The following is a 21,069-nucleotide window of genomic DNA, read 5'->3' as shown; positions in this document are numbered from 1 at the left end:
TAATTTTACTTCACATACTACTATTTATAATTCCGACCGAGGCCAGAGGGTCACCGACGGTGCTGGCTGAAAATCAGCGCTAGCATTGGTGAGCCAGTGTCCGATTCACAACCACAGAATAAGTAATAGTACAAGTAGTGTCACAACCGCCTTGACGCATACTATCCTTTGTCGTCTGATTGTACTTAATAATATTGATGTGTTTTGTTTTGTGAATAAATGTATTTTCTTTCTTTTTTAGGGTTCCGTAGTCAACTACTAGCTAAGCTCTGAGACCGTTAATGCTAGAAAGCTGTAATTTGATATGGATATACATATCAATCACGCCGACAGTGGTAAAATAAAAAAAAATTTTTTAGGTCACCTCCCATAGACGTAAAGTGGGGGTATTTTTTTCTCGACTAACCCTACAGTGTGGGGTATCGTTGGATAGGTATTTTCAAACAATTGGGGGGTTGCTGATACGATTTTTCTATTCAGTGAGCTGTTTGCGAAGTAAGAATTTAACTTTAAAGTGCCAATCTAAAATCGAGCGTCGCCTCCCCCCCCCAAATGAAATATGTTGGATGGAAAAATGTGAAAAAACTCAGAATGGTAGTAATAGCATATCAAATTTACAAGGAAAATTATTATTAGTACCTACTTAGTTTTAGAGTAAATAGCAGCCTAAGGTATTAAACATACCTAAACTTGGTAGATTCCGTACACTATACGAAATCTTTAGAAAAATATTACTTGATGTTTTCGTAATGGCTACGGAACCCTATCCTGGGCGAGTCCGACACGCTCTTGGCCGGTTTTTAATTTCATTTCTACTGCCAGTTCTAATGTTTGGCGCGAACGAAGCCACTGGAAGTCTAATAATACCATAAAATTGGTACCTATTAAAAGCATGTCAGACGTAGACCAAAATTGAAACAGTTTACACCTCATTTTCTATATCGTGTTTGTATGAATAATTGTTTAGTCGCGAACTCTGCGATACACGCATTAACCTAGTGCTTTTATCTCGTTACTGTGCCGACACGTACGTATCAAGGAATCATTATTTATCTTACGTCTACCACTTTGTATGTATTAATGTACCACGGAAGATGAATAATCAGGTTAGTGACGAGCTATGATGTAGGCCATCGTGTGTATAAATAGGGAACTTGTCAAAATTAATAAAGTTTATAAGGCATAAATGGACGAAACGAAAAAAATATATTTAATAATGATAACGGATGAACTGTCGCTTGCGGTATTCCCGGACCGACATGACCTTCAAGACTTCAAGAAAAGAGCATACTCCTGCCATAAAGGCCGGCAACGCACTTGTGACTCTTCTGGTGTTGCAGGAGTCCACGAGCGACGGTAATCGCTTACGATTTACGCTTCTACAGCGTTGACGAAATGTTTGCCGACAATTAGTGGTAAATATATTAAAATTGTATTCGTGTTACAAGTAAGAAGTAGATTTAAAGTAATTATAAATGTATGAAATAATATTTAAAAAATAATATATCATCAAGTTACGAGTATACATAGTATGTGCAAGCCGTGGTGGCATAGTGGTTTGACCTATCGCCCCTCAAGCAGAGGGTCGTGGGTTCAAACCCCGGCTCGCACCTCTGAGTTTTTCGAAATTCATGTGCGGAATTTTATATTTGTATTTGAAATTTACCACGAGCTTTGCGGTGAAGGAAAATATCGTGAGGAAACCTGCACAAACCTGCGAAGCAATTCAATGGTGTGTGTGAAGTTCCCAATCCGCACTGGGCCCGCGTGGGAACTATGGCCCACGCCCTCTTGTTCTGAGAGGAGGCCTGTGCCCAGCAGTGGGACGTATACCTATAGGCTGGGATTATGATAGTATGTGCAATCTAAATATGTGATGTAGTTATATTCAATTTATTGTAAGTATTTCAAACACAATCTTTAATAAATTAAAATTCAAATTCAGATAGAAAGCGATCCGTATGCCCCCTATTCCTCCCTAAGGAACATTTGACACAACATAATTTTTAGTGAAGCTATTAATTATACGAACTTTTAAGATCGTGCAATCTACAGATTGATTTAGGTTAGGTTAGGTTTATTTTATAACAATCCTGTAAAAAATACAATTTCATAAAAAATGCATTATGTACTTATATCAAATCACAGTTATGTAATTCGGTCATTACTTATTCTTTTCTAACCTTATTTATTTTGATACATATTAGTTGATACGTGTAAATAACTTCAATTGTTGTCATCGAAATTGTATATTGTAAGAGTATATAAAGTCGAAAAACATAGGTACTTCAACAAAAGTACCAAAGCCGAAAATAAGGGCAACCCTAGTCAGTCTGACGACCTAATCAAATGTGAGACTTTCGTTTTTTTTTTAATAATCATAACACAATATATTCATTTCATTATAAAATTACACTAAATAAAAATAAGAGTACTGGATGTTCGATAAATCATTGTCAATGTTATTTGATGAAAAGTTTGTCGACAAAACAATATATTATACCACAATATAATAAAATAGACTGTTAATAACAGGAAATGCTTACAACTACTTAATTTTAACGTGTCATAAATTGATTATTCATAAGCTAGGTAGGTATGTACTTAACATAGGTACATAAACATGTACTGATACTATATGACTCACTAGGAATGTATAATATAACGTGACAAAATCTGACATAGCGTAACAAACTCGGTAATAATTGATACAGTTTACACACACACACACACAAACATCACGCCTGGCAACGACTACTACGAAGTGCAAAACTCGAACTTCGTATGTTGACGTCCCGTTGACGCTTATGTCATTTAATACGAGAGTGAAAGGGACGGTGCGATACGAACTTCGATTTTCGTAGTAGCCCCTCTGTATTCCCAAATGGGGTAGGCAGAGCACACGAAACGTTAAGTACCGCTTCGGAGCCAGTTTTAGCAATTTTAGGTTTAAAGTAATTACTAGTAATTAATACAGTTTAGTTGGTTACATATTTGAATATCCATAACTAAAATACCTACCTACGGTTAAAATGTCAATGTACAAAATATCGAAAATTAAAATTTCGTCTGTATAGAAATATCGAAAGTTTATATTTTCCAATGGTAAGATAGCCTACGTCCAATATATCGAAAATCTAATTATCTACAAAAGTGACATCGAAAGATATAAATATTGAAGTATAAAGTATCGAAGTACAGAGTATCGAATATCCTATGTGTGAACTATCACGTGACAGGGTCGACGGGGCTCCGCTTCGCGGAGCTCCTATTCCGCCCAATGGAGCCGCTTCGCGCCTTGACGCAATACTAACCTAACCTAACTTATTGAACATTATAGACATTTTAGTAAAATTATGAATTACCAACCCACTGACCATTCACTGCAGGGTTCAGTGGTTACTGAATCAATGAAATACACCTTTGGTCTCAGCTGCTCTGTACTATACATACATCCGGTGAGCCTGGGTCAATCACGGTCAGTTTTATGTAAAAAAAAACCGGGCACGGCACGGGCTGCTCTATCTTTCGATTAACAAGAACGACCTAAAAACTGATCCACTCGTACGGGAGCTAGATGCCACAAACACACACACACACACACACACACACACACACACACACACACACACACACACACACACATCACTACTTATACGTCGAGGGCATGGGTCAGGGGTTAAAGGGGTTATAAAGTAATAACTCAGTAGGCATGCGTTTTTTGTTTGTGTAAAAAAACTAAATTTACAATGGAATCACATTTTTTGGGAATTCAGAATGCACACAAATGCATATTGCTTTGTTACAATGGCTCGCGCGTTATTTGCCGCCTCTTCCTGCGACAGACAATGGTCTGCAGTAGCCATCTCGTGGTCTCGTACCCTTGTTAGGTACTAAGATAAACAGAAGAAGTAGTTAAAATAATATACTGTTTACTTTGACCACAGAATAAATAGATAATACTAGATACAAGTTTTGACAAAGGTCTGGGTGGATGGTTCAATTTATTAATAATAATAAACATAATAATTTATTAAAAAAAACTTGTCCTACATAATCTTTAACTAAGAACTAAAATATACTGTAAGTAAGAGAAATGTTAAAAACAAAAGAGAAGAGAGAGAGTTAGTAAAGAAAGGCATTGCAGTCAGTATAATGAGGACTTTTGAACCGGACAATATGCAGGGGTGATTTTTAGGATAGTTTAGGACTATTTAAGTTCTATTTTTAAATTATATATAATTATTTTATTGTCATTTATTTTGTATGTTTACTTTGACTATGACATATCAAGCAACAGTTAAATTATGTAAGTATGACATAGTCTTTTATATTGTCTTTGTTTCATGTTGGTTTCTTGTATACCTACTTGATACCTACCTACCAGTAATTATATTTTTATTTTGACTTTCATTAAAACAGCAGTTTAAGAATGCTAACTCATTTACATTGCTAGAAAACCGAAGAATAAAAGTATCAAACTACAGATAGCTCCCAAAACGCATAAAATATCGAGACAGTCCAAAAATCCAGCGCTTATCAAATCGCGTGCGCGTGCCCTCACGGAACTCGAATCATCTCATTTCAATTCATTCCCCATGCGACCGGCTGTATGCGCGGACGCAGGGTGACCGTAAACAGAGAGCCAATATAAACAAGACATGTAAACAATAAACAGGCCCGTGTTTATCTTTGAACAGTGAATAGTGATAATCATTTGCTATTAGTGCCTCGTAATGGAGCGGACAACGGTGAGTCAAACGTGTTGTTTTAATTTTAGCTGTGGTTTATGTTATTTTTGGTGTTATTGGTTATTTACGCGTCCATAAATAAATAAAACTTTGATAAATGTTGAATGGATCTGTGATTATGATTATGTTAAAGATAATAAATATTTATTTTATTTACACACTTGTCTATAATTACAGGCTTAACCTAATGCGACAGAGAAGTTCTAACATAAATATTTTAATAGATTATTTAATTGGTCTTATAACACTTAACAAATAATTGCTACCCTTGTGAATTCACCCAGAACACAGAGAAACAAATCTGTTTCCTCGGCGATTTTATAGAGCGTGGTTGGTTAAAATAATAATAATATAGTTAAGATTATTTTTTAATTCTACAACATAGGTATCCAGAATGATCTACGAATCTAAGACGTCTAAATCAAGATTCCTAACTAGCTTTGTCTTGAATTGCCATGCTTTTAGATTTCTAAATATAGATTTCTTTGAAGATGAAGACGAGCCAAACTTATAATAACAGTAACACGTGCTATAAAAGTCTGGAGAACGTGGCACGATTTATATTCCCATACAAAGACTAAATAAAAAAAGATGTAAAACATAATAAGTTATGTATGAACCCTATCGTTAAATCTGACCATCAGCTAAACTATGCAAGTCATTAGGTACACAGGTTTTATCGCGGACAAATATCTCTTTCTAACCAGGCGTGTGCGAAAGGGACGAACGCTTTCTTCCTGCGATGTAGCAAGTTGTTTGACTGGTTAGATCATTTCCCCAAAATCGTCTTTTCCTAGTAGCTAAATTTCCAGTTGCACATTTTCCTATTCTTGATTTACACGAGACGTACCTATTTATTACTTACATGATTTTTCCATTCGCAGATTTTCCTAATTGCTTTTTTTCCAATATGATTTTTTACCGTAGCTTATTTTAACAATCGCGTTTTTTCCCAATTTTAATCGACACAATAAACATAGGTAGGTTTAGGTTACATAATGTTAAGTTTGCATCGGGCCGAACTACACAAAAGTAAGAGCTCCGTCGACACTGTTTCTGTGTTGGTTAAAATTGGGAAAAAACGCGACTGTTAAAATAAGCTTCACTAAAAAAAGGATATTGGGAAAAAAGCTTTTAGGAAAATCTGCGAATGGAAAAATCATGTAAGGAATAAAATACGTCTGGTGTAAAACAAGAATAGGAAAATGAGCGACTGCAAATTTGGCTGCTAGGAAAAGACGATTTTGGGGAAATGATCTAACCATGTCTCCTATCCGATGTTTTTTAACCGACTTAAAAAAAGGAGAAGGTTCTTAATTCGAGTGTATGCTTTTTTTGTATGTTTTTTACGCGATAACTCCGCCAATTGTGGGTAGAATTTCAAAAATATTTTTTAGTTCTAAAGGACATACTTCCGAGGTGGTCTAATTGACACCAAATCAGGATCTGATTATGTGATCTTAGTGAAATCGAGGGCAACCCTCGAATTTTTAAAGCACACCTATAGCGATTTTGGCATTTTTAACATCAAGTCAAGTATTTACATTCAGAAAGTATCATTTGGTGAACTGGACCCTAATAAAGAAGACCGTAGGTACCGGTACTCTGTTATAAAATGAAATAACTATGCTGTGTTTGAGCTTAATTGAATCGCTGTGAGATGCACTTTGGCTACCAACCACTAAAAACTATGAAAAAAAAAATTTCAACAAAAAATGGGACTGACTTCAAAAACCATGAAAATAATTTTGTACTAGTTTGAAGTCGGTGCCTCAGCACGAGCCAGCAGGAGTGATTAAAGCCCAATATACATATATGTATATAGGTGAGGTAGACGACAATAGTTCCACTCGTGCTGGCTCGTGTTAAGGCACCGACTTCAAACAAGTACAAAATTATTTTCAAGGTTTTTGAAGTCGGTTCCATTTTTTTTAAATTATGGTTGATAAACCGATGTTCAAAGTTTAACGCATCGAAGAGGTGACGTCATCCTGTATGAATATTTCCTTTGAAAATTCTTAACAACTAAGCTCACTTAACTTAGACTCGCTTCAGTGGATGAAATATTCAGTGTTCATTTTTTGATACATTATATATAACTGTCAGCCGGCCCAAATCATCAAACAAGACGCACCGTTAAAAATAAACTGAAACAATTCGAAATATACACAGTTCCAAAATAAACTTTAAATAAAACACAATCCGGTTGAATTTTCAAATGAGAAAATTTCGAATTATTTCAGTTCAATTTTAAAGGTGAAGAGTTTAACACACTTAACAGATGTCAGATATTTTTTAGAACAAATAGAAAATGACTGTCACATAGAATTCTTAACATCTACGTCATACTAACGGTTATTGAAAACTTAACTGTTTCACAGCGAACATACTGACATTCACGTAACCCGTTCTTTTCTTGCGTAATACCTTCGTACCAAACGAAGATTAACTACGAAAATTAAGTAGGTAGCTATTTAAATAGTGACTAATTCTTACTAAACCGCGACAAGTAGCAGTCCAAATGAACTAGGTACTCGTATAAACAATTATTTATTAATGAACTAGAAACGACTAGCTTTTGCCCGCGGCTTCGATCCCATTGAATTAGTAGGTAGATGTAGTTTAAGGGGCTGTTTCACTATCCATTGATCAGCGTTAACCGACGGTTAAATGTGATGCCGTCTCCGTCTATTCGAACAAAACAAATAGAGACGGCATCACACCTAACCGCCAGTTAACACTAATCAATGGATGGTGAAACAGCCCCTAAAACTTTTCGATCCCACACGAACCATACATTATTTGGGGAAAAATAGTAGCCTATAACAAATCCAGGGTATATAGTATGTACCTGCATGCCAAATTTCATGCAAATCCGTTCAGTAGTTTTTGCGCGAAACAGTAACAAACATCCATCCATTGATACAAACTTTCGCGTTTATAATACATACTAGTGTTTATACCCGCGGTTTCGCACACGTAAATCATTGGTCCAGCAGCTGAATTGGACTTCCGGGATTTTTGAAAAATTTTCGTGGGAATTCCCGAAAATTAAATCGTTGTTTTCATTGACGTTACATTAAAGCCCAGCGGTTGTTGTTTCGAGATTTTCCCCTATCCCGTGGGAATATCAAAATAAAAAATAGGCTATGTTTTATTCCAGTTGTCCAGCTACCTACATACTAAATTTCATGACTCTAAGCTCAGTGGTTGTTATTTAGAGATTTTATCCCTATCCCGTGTGATTATCGGGATAAAAAGTGGCCCATAGATGTGTTATTCCAGGTAGTAAGGTAGGTTATAAGGTTCATTGATATCGACTCCGCAATGCGAGGCCTGATTCAATAAATAAATTACTTTGCTCATCCGCGACCTTACATCTATGCAACAACATGAGCAAGTACCGTCTCACTAACTGTTTTTTCTTTCTTTTCTTCCAAAATATGTGTTCAAGTGTGTTATGGAAGAATTGCAGGAACACACATTTGTTGCATTTGATGTACCTATTGTACATTCGCGTGTGAGCAAAGTAATTGTTTATAGGTTATTGATATGGACCTTCGCATAATTAGTAACGCGTGATTCAATAATTGAGTCATCAAATGATTCAGTTAATTCGAACAAATACTAAGTAATAATAACAATACTGAGAGGAAAGCCTGGGCCCAGGGTTTGCTGGCAGTGGGACGCGAATGGTCTGGGATGATGATGATAACAATACTACTTTTTGTGACCTTTTCGCAGTAAATTTTATATATTTTTGCAAGGTGTAGTCAACTGCATTAATATCTGCCACAGGGGAGTGTGCTAAAATATCTGAGACATCTTACCGGCCCTAGAAATAGAGTCGTATACCTAGTGTCATCCACGAAAACGCTTGATTTTAAATTAGACATTAATGACATTGTAATACCACGGCAAGCGTCATCGTGAATGACCTCTACCTATATCAGCAGGGCTACTACGAAACTCGAAACTCGAAGTTCGTGTCGTGCGGTCCCTCTGACACTTATACTATTTAATACGAGAGCGAGAGGGACGGTACGATACGAACTTTGAGTTTCGAGTTTCGTAGTAGCCCTGCAGATATGAGTGGCTTAACCTCAAACTCAGATAAGGCCACTCTAACCATTTGGGAGACTATTGAAAAAAAAGTGATTTACTTCTGTGATTTGAAAGGCATTTTTTATTATGGCTAAAGTAATAAGAAAGCGATCCTGTTTGGCAAATTCGGCATTAAAACCATCCTTCTTTACTCCGATCAACGATTAGTACTAGATTACAGGTCCCATACAAAATCAAAACAAAAAGTGGCCGTGTTGCTTTTATCTTATACTCCGATCAAATTCTTTACAAAAAATAAAATGTTGATTGCAATTTATCTTTGAAAAAACTCAGTGTGGATTTGTATAATTTTGATTTAACAGACCTGGATTCTGGATTCTAAATTTGTAAAAAACTGTCAATTTTAAAAAAAAAACGAGATTTTTTCGCTGATTGGCTTGAATGGACACATACAATTGAAAAAACTGTCAGATGGATTTATCTGATTTTGATAAAATATTATGATTTTAACTGTATTTTACTCAAAAACCGCAGGGAATTATACCTAACCGATAAAATTGTAACAAAACTAGTTTTTTACCCTTTTATTTAATAACACAATCTTGAAAATGTGTGAATTGGATTTACTCGAGTTTGAATTTAAGCGACTCATATTTATGCACGCTTTTGTTGTGTCAGATATTGGCGCTGGTGGTGACTGTACCAGGCAAGGCGTATAGTACAATATTAAGTGAGAAAAAAGTCTATAATCATACCGATCATAGCTCTAAGAGAAAGTTTTTGTCGCGCTAATTTACCTATTCTCGTAAGACCCACATGAAATTATTAAGTAATTATCAGAAATTGAATCTTATCCTATTTATTTTATAAATATGAAAGTTTGTGAAGATGTTTGGATGTTTGTTACTCAATCACGTCTAAACCGCTGAAGCGATCGCGTCACGGGGAACGACATAGGATACTTTTTATCCCGGAAAATTGCATAAATAGTTCCCGCAGGATAGCGATAAACGTATTCTACGCGGAGGGAGTAGGTATCAAAAACAACACGCTGTATAGTTTGAGGATCCGTGTCATATGCAACGTGTTAACAAGAGGCAATTTATATAATTATTCCCAATTAATACGCCAATTGTCAAGCCCATGTGAGGCCGGAGTAGATCTGCTTCTATTTACATCCCCGAAGTTGGATATTAACTGCCACCAGCAACAACTTACTTCTTTATACTGAGGAAGGTTCTCCCAATGACACCATAGCATCAGATGGTATACCTAGTGACGCCATTGAGAATCACAGAGAGTCAGAGAACAATTGTGGCTCGACCGGGTTAGTACCACACTCCAACAGAAACCGGCGAATACCCTTTAGCCCCATTTAGGCGAGCAACGCACCCACAGTCCACAGTCCTAATGCTGTTGGTGTCCATCGGCGGTGGTGATCATTTACCACCGGGTGACCCGTATGCTCGTTTGCGAGCTATTTGTCATAACCGTCTCCTTTTTGTGGACACTGCTGTGATTATGATTATGACCGAAAGATTCTGATACAGGGAGTTTTAGGGTTCCGTACCCAAAAGGTAAAACGGGGCCCTATTACTAACACTCCACTGTCCGTCTGTCTGGCACCAGGTGTCTCATGAACCGTGATAGCTAGACAGTTGAAATTTTCACAGATGATGTATTTTTGTTGCCGCTATAACAACAAATAGTAAAAACAGAATAAAATGAATATTTAGGTGGGGATCCCATCCAACAAACGTGATTTTGTTGCCGTTTTTTGCTCGATTAATGGCAACATTGAAGACGGTCGAAATATTCACAGGATATTCAGTTGTATATGCATTTAAAAAAAAATTGAAATGAAATAAATATTTAAGGGGGCTCCCATACAACAAACATGTTTTTTTTTGCCGATGTTGTAATAGATAATGCTACGGAACCGGCCAACAAAAGTACCAGTCAAGTGCGAGTTGCACTCACGCACCAACGGCAGACAGACAGACGGACAACAAAGTGATCATATAATTGTTCCATTCCTTCCTTTTGGGGTAAACGAACTTTTAAAGTTGTCACAATAAAAAGAAAAATCAGCTGAATAATTATAAGTTTTAAGTTACACAGTTCATGAACGTCATAGCAACAATAGAGATGCCCCATGACGCTTTAAGGGTCAAAGAGGTCAATGACAGCATAAATCAGTAGTTGTTGCTCACTGCTAACAAACGCATAATTTGAAAAATTAAAGACAGGCCCAAGGCTTAAGCAAAAAGGCTTATTAGGCTGCGTTTGGACCAGAGATGTGCGGGGATGTGTTGTGAGGATAGTGTTTTTCATGAACCAATGGGAACACTTCATTTACCTTTCCTCGCTCCGTTCAGCTGTTTCCACCAGAACTGTGATGCGCGAGGGTAGGCATATGAAGCGTTTTTATTGGTTCATGAAAAGTTTTTTGTTAAAAATTTCATTTTTAATTGAAGCTTTTTTTGCTGACTGTATATTTTGTGGCTGTACTTGCATTGTCATACTACATTCCGTACCAAATTTCGAGTCGATCCCATTTACCTTTGAGAAGTTCCGTCCTGCAGAGACGATCCTGGCCGGACCACCAGGATGTCACTGACAGATTATTGTATTGTTATCAGATTTACATAAGTATGCCAAATTTCAAGTTAATCTGACTACTGGAAGTGGGTCAAATTCAACTTGCAAGATTGGACCCGCACAAAAGATAACTACATACATTAAACATACATTGCAAGTTAAATAAAAGCTTTTAAAAACACATTTCTCGCAACACATCATCCCACAACTTTGCTTGGTGCAAACGCAGCCTTATGCAGCTTCTTTCTACTTTGACAGGGCTCAACTAAGTGCCCAATTCCAGTTTCTCAATAATTTTCATCTTGAAAATTTTCCGTGTAACAAAGATTAAGAGACTTGACCTCAATCTGTAATAAAAACTGTTAAGAGCCATCTTATGATACTATTTTATCTTTTATCTGATCTAGGTACTACCGAAGCACTTAAGGAAACCTGGTTCATTGCCACTCAGAGATCGATAATAAAGTTACCGGCTAACTATCGCATCTTCTGTGTCTGCTAGCTTATGATTCTGAAAGAGTGTTATATAAGAAAAATTAAACATAAAAGTGCAATAAAATCTCATACCAAACGGTGAATAAAAACAATTATACGAGTATGTGTAGAATTGACCTAAACCTAATTAACCTAAATATTACTTAATGTACGTGACTATTTACTGTATTATTCTGTTTCAGTTCGCTTCGTTTGCAGATACTGTTAGAATATAGAATTCTATGTTATGTTGACAATAATATTTAGCGCGTAGAGTTGTCTCACCTTGACGGCATGCCGAGCGGCAAGCATTCATCAACCAATTAGGGAGAGCCTACATACCTCATGTTCCTCTTTTAGGTACGAATACGGTATTTGACAACTCCTGATTTTGCCATATCTTAATATTATTATGAAAATATAGATAAACAGATAGTGTTTAGCGAAGAGAAAATTTAAATCGGTTGAAAATTGGATTTATAGTGATTTTTTGAAAAATCTATATACCTGTCTCTTTCTCAAACGCTTTTCTCTATGCAGCAAGTATGGCGGTACTGGCGTGTGACGTCACATACCAGTATGTCTTTCTCTGTCTAATCTGGAATTTCAAACCTTTATAACTTTGTTATTTGTAAAGGTAGCTTAAAAAATGTTTTTCTATTCGATAACAGGCATTGTGTAGTTTTAAAATTCTCTCCTTACAAGTCACTACAAAGAATTTATTCGACGATACCAATATGGAGTATGATGATGATGATGGTGATGTCCTCCATGTCGTGTACGACAAAGGCGAACCTTTAGGCTTGTTTATTATGTGCCCGGATATATAAGCCAAACTTAGTCTTAAAGGTCCTATTACAGACAGGGCGCGCAATGTAATTGTAATTTGGAGTGTATACTATTTCGCTGACATAAAATAAATATCCCAAATTTTGACTGAACATTCCTAATTTTTTTTAAGTTTTTTGTTCCATATGTTCCATAGTACGTTTGTGTTCCATAAATTGATTGATGTTCAAAGTGTACCGCATCAAAGGTGTGACAACCCTTTTTCAAAGGGCTGGCAGCGCATCCGTTACTCAGCTTGTGTTATAGATGTCCGTGGGCGGCAGGCAGGCCTTCCATCAGGTGACCCACCTGCTCGATTTCCCCCTTTCATATAAAAAAACCGATGAAAAACCTTTACTGTTGCGTTCAGTCAAAATAACCTATTGAACCATGAAGTGTTTCAAAAGAATTTGGAGACTACCCGTATATTTTCTATCCTTGTTTAAAGCGTTAATTACTGAAGAAGCCTAGTTAAAACGGGAAGAGAAAGTTGCCAAAAACGTGTCTCGTAAAGTAAATTAAATACCCAGTACTGCATTTATTTTGGTTTAATCGCAAGTGACATTTGTAGGTCAAAGTCTGTCGTCAAGCGACGTGACGACAGTCGAACATTTTTTTCCATACAATTATCAATTAAGTAGTCGCCTTTCAAAGTGTGGCAGCAAAGTAGCTTAGCAAGTGGTCTAAGAAGCAACTGGTCCAAGTAGCAAGTGGTCTAAAAAGTAACTGGTCCTAACCTGTTTTTGTAAAAAACTTGAAAAAACATAGGTAGGTAGGTTAGGTTAGAGTTGCTCAGCCATGCGGAATAGGAGCTCTGCGAATCGACTTTGAGTCAAAAAAATTTAGACCACTTGATACTTAAATAAGTTGCTACTTAGACCAACTGCTAATTTGCTACTTAGACCGTGACTCATCATGAATAAAATTTCCAATAAAAATACTTTACAGTAATATTAAGTCAAACTTGATCAACAAATTTTTCGGATCAATAGAATACGTACCTTACATAGAAAAGGCCATATCTCTATCTTAATTTTAAAGTTAACCAGGAATCTAATAAAAATCTTCTTCTTCGTCGTCACACTTGGGTGGCTGTTTTTTGTGTACACGCCCATAGAAACTGACAGGAGCTTCTATGGGCGTGTACACGAAAAACAGGGTCGGTATTTCCATGTCGGTATTATCCGGGCCGGGAAAGAGTGTCACCCGTCACACTCTTGGTAGTTAGAGTGGTCGTGGTCACATCAGGGGTGGTGGCAAGCTTCACAATCCGTCGCCATTCCTACCGTACTGCCCTTCTCGAACATTAATGGAGTGGACCATTGAGTGCAGTTTTAACTTTATCTGCTCAACTCTAATAAAAATATATGAATATAATAAAAATAAATAAATAAATATATAATATACTATGGGTGCTAGGCAACGGATAAACATACTCGTAGGTACTTATATATATAAATACATACTTATTAAACGTCCAAGACCCGAGAACAAATATTCGTATTATTCATGTTTTAATGTTTATTTGGGTACAAACGGTACAATATGGCTGATTACAAATGAAAACTTAGCTAATACACCAACCAGTAAAGTTACCACAGGTTAATATTACATATTACTAACCTTAGGAATAAAGTAATAACTAATAAAGTAAAGTAATAATTTAAAAATGTGACATTACTTTAAAAGACTATGGATAATGGAATTATACATTTTGCAAACTCTATTAACAAAAGAATTTCTAACATATTTAGGACGTATAAGGGGCACATGAAACAGATTATTAACATGCCGAGTATTGGGGCGAGGTACTCTATAACTCAACTTATTAAGAAGGTATGGGGAGTCAATTTTATTATTAATAATTTTATAAAGCAATATTTGGTCTTTAACTGTGCGTCGACTTTGGAGTGAAACAATACAATTAAAATTGAAAGTTTGACAATTTAGGGTGGCTTTATATTTTAAGTGCTTAATTCATACAAATATCTGCTCCGACGGAGATCGAACCCGGGACCTCAAGCCTTACAGTCAGGTTCTCTAACTATTGCTTGGCCATCCGGTCATAAAACAAAAGATGAAATACTTAAATCTCTTTCTTTTTTTTCAGATAATTTTGCTGCTCTGCGTCTCAATTCTGGCCAACGGCGTCGCGGCATTTCGGCTGCTACCAGCGCGTGCGCAAGAAGAGAAGGCGTTGGAAATAGTTGAATTGAGTGCAACAAATGCCTCGAAACAGAACGTGTCGGATGATTATGGGAAATATAGCTATCTCATAACAACTTACTTATGACATAGCTCGTGATATGATTTCCAATTAGATCTAGGTGTATGACGTTGCATGCATTGTCTTGCCGACGGCACTATTATTATGACAAATTATGCTCCAAATAAAATAAATAGATGACATAATTCCTTATCAGCATTTATAGTTTTGCGCCCTGTTTAATGTATCTTTGCCTAATTACGTTTGTAAAATGAGTGACATTCGAATTCTCATTATGAATTATTAGCGGTTAATGATTATAAGACAATTTAGTACCCACCTAAGTGGCTTTATTTAGGCAATAATTTCGACTGTGCTCTTTTAGTTTTTCTATGTGTTGTTTTATTTTATTCGTTTCATGTAAACTACTCACCAAAACTTTATTTTAAAACAGTAGGCAGTAACTATAAGTACCTACGTAGGTATTTATTTGTTTCATTCCTGTATTCATATTTGTATGCTTTTCATCATAATCATGGTATGACAAAATATAAGTAAATAGTACCTAAGTTACCAAAGTTGTTTGTAAAAAGTAGAGAATAAAGCACGTTTTATTTATTAAAATTTGTATACATTTTAAAAGCTGTTTTGATGAAGAGAGAAGGTCCAGGTGTTGCTTTCATAATTATAGAGTAATTTCAACAGACATATGCGTTTGTGGTACCTGAAGGAGCCACAGGTCAACTAATGTGTTACAGCGAAAAATATTGTGCGTTCTTTACATTGCCGTGCCCTTAGTGTAAGTTTTCGGTTACAAAATACATCTCAATTTGTATGCAAACACGAACAGCGCCTCTAGCGGAACGTTTGCGATGTTCGTGTTTCCATACAAATTGAGACGTATTTTGTAACCGAAAACTTACTAAGGGTACTGGCCTCAAAAGGCTATGAAATTTAGTGGCAATGTGTCTATCAAAACTGCAATGGAGTGGTTTTCGTCACACTGTAAGTCGTAGCTGACCGTTTAGTATATTTTCCTGATGCAAGACATAAATTTAAATATACAAAATAATTAACAAGTCGACCAAGTAGGTGTGCTTTACTATTTGTCTGTTCCTACATCAAAATAAAAGATTTTAAAATGGAGCCAACGATTTGGCCTGATTGTCAATCCGACAAAGACCCAGGTCATTGTCATTGGTAGCTCGAGACTTGTCCCAAGAGTCGATTTTGCGTCTCTGCCACCGGTGCTTTTTGACGGAGTACTAATACCGTTTGCACATCAGGTCAAGAGCCTGGGTGTTATTTTCGACCGCACTCTCTCATGGTCTCCTCATGTGTGCGAGATTTTGGACGTATATTATATGTACGATATAATTATGTATGTATTCGTAGATGTATTGCTGTTACGTTTAAATTTTCTGATCTACTTTTGATGCACCACCTGTTGTAAACTAGTCCTTCCTTCTTTCTGTAAAAAAGGTTGCCTGGAAGAGATCGCTCTTAAGCGATAAGGCCGCCTATTGCTCACCTTGTAATTTTAATAATTTGTTTTCTGTATCGCTTACTATGTCTGGTGTACAATAAAGAGTATTTGTATTGTATTGTATTGTAGAACAATAATGCTGATTGTCACATTGTCTTGTGAGCGAAAATAGTCACTGATGTTTTATTTAAAACACAACTGACATTGAAAATTTAAAGTACTGAAGGAATTCCTTAGTCAACTATCTCTACATTCTTTTGACCACCACACATCTACCTATTGAAGACCTGAAGGCCTACTCCGAAATTCGAAAATAAAAGTTCGTATCCTACCGTCCCTCTCACTCTCAAATAGTATAAGTGACATAGGGACGGAACGACACGAACTTCAATTTTCGAGTTTCGTAGTAGCCCCTCTGAGGCTGTATTGTCGCCGCATTCACCATCTTTTTCTACCCTCGTTTTATACCGTATTACAATAGAAAGAAGTGGTAAAAACAATTAGACCATAAGGCGTCTGGACTCTAAGGCCCGCTTCACATGCACATGGTCACGGCACGGTCCCCATGCCATGTGAAAGCTCTATCTATGTAGCTCAAAAATTTCTACTTAAACACGGCACGGCGGCCGTGCCGTAACCGTGTGCATGTGAGGCCGGCCTAAGTAAGTAGGTATGAAAAATAAAACTTCATTTAATCACGTGGCGTAATACCTAACCCACGCGCAACAGGTGTTTCTAAAACTTACAAAGATTCTAATTTTGTTTATATTTAGTTTGATTATTAACCGACTTCAAAAAAGGAGGAGGTTCTATGATCCAATGTTCGTATTTTTTTTATGTATGCTCACCGATAACTCTGTCAATTGTGGGCCGATTTTCAAAATTCTTTTTTTATTCGAAAGAGTATTCTTCTGAGGTGGTCCCATTGTCACCAAGTCAAGATCTGATGATGGGATCCTAGGGAAATCCTAAGGAGGGATTGAAATCCATAGTAAGTACCTAAGTGAGATAGACGACTATTGTTGGTAAATATTTTCAAGGGTTTTGTAGTCGGTTCCATTCTTTGTTATTTTTTTGGAGTCGGTTTTACTTTTTTGTTATTTTTTTTTTAACATTAGTATACCTACTGCTATAACTAAGCCTTTCAACCCCTCTACCCCGTTTCGCTCCTTTGTTTCACTATGACGTAACCTGTCTCTTACTCAACTTTAACTACACATTGAGGAATTTTTAAGCGATCACTTTCTTTATTAATTAGATGACTAATATCACATGAATGTGACATTATCAAATCAAAATACATAACTGAAGAGTGACAGTTAAATAGAAGAGTAGGCAGCCCTATCGCGCGTTTATGTACCGGCGTAGGTTATTTGATATCAAGGACGCTGCCGAGACGGTATACTGCTCCTTTTTTTACTGTGCAACTACTACCTATCTAGGTAGGCATAGATCATCGTTCATCCACTACTTCTCATATTTCGTTTTCTTTCATTTTCACCGTTCAACGACAAAACCCGCTAGACACTGGCAGAATTGTCCTCCGATAAACAGAGCCAAAAAAACAAAGTAACTATTGCTAAGTATCTCCATAAGTACATTTTGTATGTTTGAAACTACAGAGTGACTGGTAATTCGCTCTATTCCTTGTAAGGGGTTATTTTAAAGCTTATTTAATGTTTTTGACCCAGTCAACCAGGGGTCGAAATTCAATAGTTTCGGAGTTATTCGAGTTTTAATATCGGGTGTCCCAAAAAGGACGCAAGATTTCAATTTGCCGCCATTTTTTGTATTTTAGTGCTGGCAACCCTAAAAAAAACTATTTGACAGCATAATTTTTAAGGTTTGTAAAAATGGCGGGTTATACAAAGGATCAACGCGTTTTTATTATTGAACAATATTTCAAAAGAATTTTGGCGTGTACGATTCGAAAATTCCGTGCAAAATATGGTCGGAATAATACCTGACTTCATCAACTGTGAGCAGAGTGGTTGCAAAATTCAGGGAGAGTGGATCAATTCATGATGTTCATTCCACTGGTCGTCCAAAAACAAGCCGTTCAAATGGCAATGCTTTAAAAGAAGAAATTCGACGCTGCATTGAATAAATTCAGCCGCATCTATGCAAAATGGTCATAGAAAATTTTGACAAAAGAGTGCTTATATGCCAGCAAAGTCTAGGAGGACATTCGCCTAACGTATCATTCCACAAATAACCCTATTTTATGTATTTCAAGATTTTATATACAAATATATTATAACGAAAAAAAATATGTGTTTTTCATCAATTTCAAATCTTGCGTCCTTTTTGGGACACCCTTATCTTTCGAAAAACAACGCCTTCTGGCCTAAAAGTAGCAATTAAAAGTACATGCTTTAGGACAGCTAATTTTTTTTCCTAGTAGCCAGTGAGCTAAAGATTACTTCAACAAAATAATATGTTACGGAAGACAATCAACAAATGGTAGAAATAACAGGACTAGACAAAAATATGATGGAAAAAATTTACAGATCAACAGTAAAAGTCAGCAGAGTGGGAGTTCCTCAGGGAACTATACTAGGACCATTATTATTCCTGTTATATATTAATGATTTACCTTTACTTAATTACAAAATTTGAATGCACTTTGTTTGCGGATGACATTTCTATTGTTATTTATGATGATAAAGTACTTAATTATAATAATGTTATTAATAATACTATCACTGACATATCGACATGGCTTAAAGATAATAATTTGAAAATTAATCTAAATAAAACAAAATACATGCAGTTTATGAACAAGGGGGGTAAAAAGGCATTGCTTAAAATTACCCACAATAACGAAGTTTTAACTGAATGTTATAGCTCAACTTTCTTAAGATTCACTCTGGACAACTACTGCTCTTGGAAAATGCATATCGATAGAATTTGCTTAAAAATAAACAGGTTTTCTTACGCACTGTGGCATTTAGCCAAGATAACCGACACTAAGATGGCATTAAAAGCTTATCACGGCTATGTAGCATCAAATTTGCGGTATTTAATTTTACTTTGGGGCAACTCTGTTACTGTCAACCGAGTCTTTATCGCACAGAAACAGTGCATAAGAGCGATAAGTGGTGTCAACCGTCGAACTTCGTGTAAACCCTGGTTTCAGGAATATGGGATATTAACTGTCTACTCTGTTTACATTTATGAGGTTTGCATATTTGTTAAAATGCATCCAGAAATGTTTAAAAAAAAGTGACATAGTTTCATACAACACAAGGTATACTGACAAATTAGATTTACCTAAGATAAATACAATAATGAAAAAGAGAAATAGTTTCATACAGTGCATAAGGCTTTACAATAATTTACCGGAGTCCATAAAACTACTCCCATTGAATTCCTTCAAAACTCAACTGTTCCGTTGGCTTCACAAGAAGTGTTATTACTCTCTGAGGGAATTCTTGGATAATATGTAAATAATAAATAAATATATAATTGAGAATTGAATAATAATATTTTTTATCAAACGGACATTTTTGTTGCAAAATGTCCTTATAATAGATGGAACTAAACAAATGGATATAATATTAGAGTAGTAGTAGTATTTTGTTATTAATATAGTGAATCTCAATATTTGCATGACTTATAAAGTTTGAATGTATGAGACTCATAAATCATTGAACATCGGGTAATGTACTACATTGAAAGCAAATAAATAAATATCATTCATTTCAGTGTTTTTTCGAACAAACTTAAACCTCGAATAACTCCAAAACTATTGAATTTCGACCCCTGGTTGACGGGTCAAAAACATTGCAAATAAGCTCTAGAATAACCCTTAACAAGGAATAGGTCGAATTACCAGACCCTGTATATATAATGATCTTTGGTTAAATTTAAACTAATGCGATCAAACGGGAGTGAGTATATTATAGGTGCTAAACTAAGCTAAATGTTAAGCGGTCACCATTTCCGGCTACAATACAAACAATGCCCCTTTAACTAATTTCATTTAATCTACGAGCCACGCGAAATCCCTAACATGTATCCAAATGTGGCTTTCATAAGATTGTTGATTCGCCCAAGGACACCAACATCATTATGTAGACGAGATAAATATTCCTTCGTTAGTAGGTACGTATCTTTATCATCATCCCAGCCTATATACCTCCCACTGCTGGGCACAGGCCTCCTCTCAGAATAAGAGGGCTTGGGCCGTAGTTCCCACACGGGCCCAGTGCGGATTGGGAACTTCACACACACCATTAAATTGCTTCGCAGGGTTGTGCAGGCTTCCTCACGATGTTTGCCTTCACCGTAAAGCTCGTTCATCTCATTTAAAAATGTGTACTCCACATAATAGATTTGACAGTATTCTTACAACTTATTACTTTAAAAAATACGCGAGGACTTTACAAGTTAACCCATATTTTTGTGATTCAAAAGGGAGAGTTAGGGCCTAGGTATGCACACGGTACCTATTATTTTTAGGCTCCTACGATGCACAGTTAGTTAAGGCGTGCTAATTACGAGAATGTTGAGCATAGTACTAAATAAATTTAAAAAAAGTCTTTTTATTTCTGTGGAGTATAGCACTTCCTTTCTATCAAGATTACAATTTAGCAGACACCACATCAGTCACATCACAAATACGGGACTGTTCAGCCACTGAACCTGTTCGTATC

At 36.2% G+C, this 21,069-nt stretch overlaps 1 long non-coding RNA gene across 1 annotated transcript; it reads left to right on the top strand.

Moving 5' to 3' along the window:
• Positions 1-4,577: 4,577 nt before the first annotated feature.
• Positions 4,578-15,567, top strand: LOC141435702 (uncharacterized). The gene is made up of 2 exons (XR_012452215.1): positions 4,578-4,751; positions 14,830-15,567. It is a non-coding gene; the product is annotated as an uncharacterized lncRNA (long non-coding RNA).
• Positions 15,568-21,069: the final 5,502 nt, after the last annotated feature.

The sequence above is a fragment of the Choristoneura fumiferana genome, chromosome 15, assembly GCF_025370935.1.
Source record: "Choristoneura fumiferana chromosome 15, NRCan_CFum_1, whole genome shotgun sequence".
NCBI classification, from domain to species: domain Eukaryota; kingdom Metazoa; phylum Arthropoda; class Insecta; order Lepidoptera; family Tortricidae; genus Choristoneura; species Choristoneura fumiferana.
The sequence above is the reverse complement of the archived record's forward strand: the minus strand, read 5'-3'. Positions and strand labels throughout refer to the sequence as shown.